Below are 5,609 nucleotides of genomic sequence, written 5' to 3'. Positions count from 1 at the left end.
GTGTGCTGCTGGCCAGCCATGGCTCAGCTGAGATGACAGGAGCTGTTAAAGATGGCAAGTCCCCTGCCCTTCGCACAGAGCCGCATCATTTATCTGTCTCCATCCCTTAAATGAGTGTGAATTCTGGAAACGTAAACTTCACTATGTGGACTATTAAGCATAAAGGTGAACCATTGATCAAACACTGCCTTATGAATTGAGTGGTGTATGTGTTTTATATATATATAAAACACACATATATATATATATATATATACATATGTATATATGTATATATATATATATATATATATATATATATATATACACACACACACACACACAACATATAAATACTATAGCAAATAAGAGTCATTGTTCTTATAGACTGTGTGTGGAGAAATAAGTATTTATGTTTATTGTATATATATATTTACATACTCTATAAAAACATATATGCACACACATACACCCTATGTAAATAGTGCATAATAGCATATAAGAACTATTACTGAGATAATAGTCAAGAATATATTGTTATTACTGTAAAGCATGATATGAAAATTAATTGTGTGAATATGAACATGATGATTAACTCTCAGTCCTGAAAAGATGTGAGTGGAGAAAGATAGGGTGGGAAGAATTCTATCTATCATCATCTCCACTCTCAACATCGTTTTCTATTAGAAAAAAAAAAATCTGCTCTTTCCTATGTGCTGCCTTCATGAGTCATCACCATTTTGATTGCTGTATGGTTTCCTTCAACAAGTCCCTGGCCATGTCTCTCCTTCACCAGATTTTGTGAATAACAATGAGATTCCAGGTTCCAGCATGTGTACATGAGTTTTCTCTCATTATATGTACATGTGAATGCACACACATATATTCTTATATACGTATATGTGTAAGTGTATATATGTGGAATCTCCATGGAGAATGGTAATTAGAATGCCTGTTTCTTTAACTTGAGAGCTTTCTGTCTTTATCCTTTTGAATTACGTTCAGGAAGTAGATTCACTGGCTGGAATTTACAGTTCTTTAGTGTTCAGATTGTGTACCCTCTTTCACCTCTTCCATCCTGTTCAATCAACACTTGAATTATTGTTAAAGGGAGACTGAATGGGGATAGGGAATTTGACAGGCATCAACTTGAAAGGAATTGGGAAAGTGCAAAGGAGTCAAGGTATCACTTAATAATGGATGAAGAGGAGGGATCAAGGGCAGAGCAATTGCAGTCAGCTTATTTTAGTTGCAAGTTTTAACCATCTGAGACCCTCTGCTGAGAAGAACCTCCCAGAGATCAATCAGTCCATTCCTCTGCCTCTGGGCAGAACCACACCTCAATAATTCCAGACAGATGAGATCCTGCTTCCATTAGGATGACTCCACAAGGGAAGGCTTACCAAAAAAATACTCCAACCCTTGAATTACAAGTGACTCACAAGCTTCAGAGTCATGATGTTGTCGTCATTTATAGCTTAATTAGCACCTTTTTAAACCACATCATATTTTACTACATTTCTTATTGTCAGTTATAACCAATGGGAAAAGCACAAGCCAGAAATAATTTTATTACTTAAGGTATTAAAAAGAATAAGCCAGACACACTTTACTGGCAGAAATTATAGTAGTAGGGTTTGTTTTCAGCAGAGAAAAACTGCATAAAAATATTCAACTGTTGAACATAACCACAGAATTTAAAAATAAGAGATAAGTGAATCATTTGCATTTTCATTATTATGCATTAGAAGATCCAAATACATGCATTTTTTTTAAAGACAAAATTACATGAAAAAGTTATATAATTTAAATTAAACAAGGAAAAGCAAGAAGTTCACCATTATTTTTTTATTAAAAATGTTTTAAGAAGGAACATAGGATAATCAAGCTTATCATTCATCTACCAATATACATTTATGTGTATGTCTGGGGGATTTTCAGGCAAAATATTGTCTTTTTTCTGCATTCCTTCTATCATTGGACCTTATTTATTTACTCTTTATATAAAGAGTCTTTATTTGTTATGAGTAGTTTCATGATTATAGAAAAAATAGGCAGAAAGTACAGTGTAAGAGATTTCTTATATCCTTATCCACTCTTCCCACTATGAATACTGTTAGTTGTTGGGATTTCATCCCAATAAAATATGGGATAAGTGTGTTTAATGCTATCTTACTACCCAATATGTATGCAGTGGCATCTCACTTTGTTTTAGTCCAATATTATCTGAAGACATATGATATAGGGTGTCTTTTCATTTGCTTATTTGTTGCTTATCTTTTTAGTGAATTTTCTGTTCAGAAATTTTGTCCATTGTTGAATTATTAGCTTTCATATGGAGAACTATAGTATATCCCTGATGTAGCCACCAGGGGTTGGGGAAAAGGAAACTTTTCATGGTTTGGGGACAAGGTCTGTTTTTTGGTAGGCCTTTGTTGCTAGATTGTGAACTCTGTTTATACTCCCTTACTGTGTTGGAGGAACAAGATGTCTGAGGGGGCTGGAGTTTTGTGTTTCCTTTCCTCAGAGTCAGATAGGCGCCCATAAAACTCCATTTGGTTAGCTCTGGTAAGATCATTTTGCTTTAGGGTAGGCCTTGTGAAGAAGAATAGTATATTGCCAAGATGGTTCATCACTTAGGATGATTTGACATGACATTTCAACTCCATGGCAGTATGGAGATTTTGCACATTCAGTAGAAACTACACTTGAAATTTTGAATTTGGATCTTCTCCCAGACTGGTGACCTGTGGTATGATATGGGTTGTGGCAGTGAGCCACCGCTCCCTGTCCACCATGCAATTAGGGAAAAGACTGATACTCCATGGTGTACTACATTACTAAGCTATGATTTCCCACAAGTTAGGTGTTTTAAATGGATTTGGACTTTGACTTATGAAATCCTCCACTTATGATGAGTGTATTAGGAGGTATCCCCATCATCAGACTAGGAGCCTCTATAGTTCAAAACAGCTACTTTTCCCAACCCCCACAGAAGCATGAGGGGATTTTTCTCACATCTTCCCTGTGAGACGAGAATACAGTAAGGTTTCAGCAGGTTAAATTTACCAAAGTGTGGGCTTTTTTTTTTCTTCTAAGATTGGACTTTCCTTTTCTCATCCACACTGTGCACTTTGAGCAATATCTCAAGTACAATTTAGATCTCATTACCCCAGTACTGGTTCCCACAAACACTTCTGCTCAGCTAAGTTGGGATTCGGTCAGTCTTTCCAATTTCGAGGGTAGCAGTTCGCTCTCTGACCTCAGTTCTTTGACAGATTGGAGCAGCAGATTCTCAGTCTCCTTGTGTGAGGATGAGTGTGATGACTTCGTGTTCATTACATGATGGGCTGGAAACTGAAGTCTCTGAAATATTTGTTTTTAATGCTCATAATGGACACTCAACCTGGGTTTCCATTGGCCATGTTCATGGTATCCCATCCATATTAGTTGTTTCCATTTCCTTGCAAAGCCTTTTAAATTCTTAACATCTTGCTAAAACTATTATTTCAGTCTTCAATTGCTATAAATTTGTTTTGTGTTTTAAATTTATTTGTTAAGTGATTCATAAAACTTACTCATATTTATGGAGCATGAAATCTTTTGATGCATGTATACACTGGGTGATTTTCAAACAGGTTTTATATTATGTGTGTATGTGTGTGTGTGTGTGTATGTGGCTCATAAGCAAGTTTTATTTCTATATGCTAAAAACATTTAAACTCTTTCTTCTAGATTTTAAATATATACTGCAGTATCTTTTATGTAATCATAAAAAGGCTCTTATTGTCATTGGCATGCATTTGTGCCCAAATTGTACAAATGTTTTAACAATATCAACTCCTCAGAGTATCTCAAGATAATATATATTTTCTCTCCACTTCAGAGTTTTTATTAAATATATCTGTGCTTCAGACCCATTTAGGGACCTAGGGACTCTCAATTGACACATAAAACTGTCTAAAATCACTAAAGAAAACTGAATTAGTGAATATGTAAGTTTATAGTAAAATCATAATCATGATGTAATGAACTGAGAGTGTAAAATGTATTAATTTCCTGTTCAGTTATCATTTCTTTATTTCTATAGTTGATCACTTAGATTGTTGTGGCTGCTGGTTGAGTTATATTTAAAAACATACTATATTTAAAAATATACTTTATTTGAATCAGTGGAAACTACTTATGGACTGTGTAGATGATGACATGATTATCTGTTTAGTTTTCTTCTTACAAATGGTTTTAAAATTTCAGCAATCATATTTTTGTCTAATTGTAGTCCGTATGTCAGCGCTTCCTTTTCAAACAGCATATTTTTTTTTCTACCGGAATTTCACAGCTCTGCACTCACTTAGTCACTTCACCAGTGAGGATAATAAATATGACATAGAGCTTGATGTTATTCCCTCTCCTGGCTTGTCTTTCCACTTGTAGTAAAAAAGAAATAACTAGAAATTTTTTAAAAAAAATTGAACAAAGTAAAACAACAACAACAACTTAATAATTAATTTACTTAATGAATACAGGAGGATAAAAAAGTATTTTTTTCCCTCTGTTCCTTGCCCCCATTTATGCTATTAACAATATCCATTGTTAAACATTTGTTGTAATAAAAACACATTTTATCAAAATAACTTAGCACTTTTTAGAATGCTTACAAAATATATATCAGTTATATATACGTATATATATATATATATATATATATATATATATATATATATATATACACATATACACATACATAGATAACTGATGTATATACAGAGCATCACTGTCAATCATGAAAGTTCATACGTGGTGTTTTAGTCAGCTTTTCATCACTATGAACAAAAGACAAGAACAACCTGAAGGAGGAAAAGTTGATTTGGGTTCATGGTTGGTTTCAGAGGTTTCATAGTTAATAGTCAGCCGACCCCATAGCTCTTAATTCAAGGTGAGACAGAACATCATGGTGGAAGTGTGTGGTGGAGGAAAGATACTCAGTTCATGACAGCTAAGAAACTGAGACAGCTTGAGTGCAAAGAGTTAGGGATAATACACTCCCCAAGGGCAAATTCCCATTGGCCTTCTTCCTCTAGTCGTGCCCCACCAAATGGATGAATCCACTCATTAGGTCTCAGCTCTTATAATCTGATCTCTCCACTTCTGAACATTCCTACATTGTCTTACACTTGAGCTTTCAGGGGAAACTTCATATCCAAGCCCACAACAATATGTATAAGGTGAAACTAATTTCCAAGTTGGGGAAAAGTTATTTTGACTATGCATTTTAGAAATTGATAGCACCATTTTCAAACTTGTAATTAATTACTCAACTACTTGTCATATGGAAAAAATTGAATATATGGAAGAACTGAAATTGCAGAAAGATGGTATCCTAAGAGGAAAACTCCTGCCTTCCCATATAGGAGTCACTGGAAATCAATGGGAATGTCCCGAGTTTAAAAATCCATGTCCTGGAGTTAATTAGGATGCATATTTTTGCAATTTAAGAATTGCAAACATCTCTGATGTTATTATTTGTAAAAGTGAGCTCTGTGTGTGTGTGTGGGGGGTGTATGTGCATGTGTGTGTGTGTGTGTGTGTGTGAGAGTAATATTAACACCTATAAGACAGATGAATTGTAA

The sequence above is a fragment of the Marmota monax genome, unplaced genomic scaffold (genome assembly GCF_021218885.2).
Source record: "Marmota monax isolate L192 unplaced genomic scaffold, Marmota_monax_Labrador192_F-V1.1 WCK01_AAM20220418_F8-fsc00041, whole genome shotgun sequence".
Lineage (NCBI taxonomy): Eukaryota > Metazoa > Chordata > Mammalia > Rodentia > Sciuridae > Marmota > Marmota monax.
Note: the sequence above shows the minus strand (reverse complement) of the source record.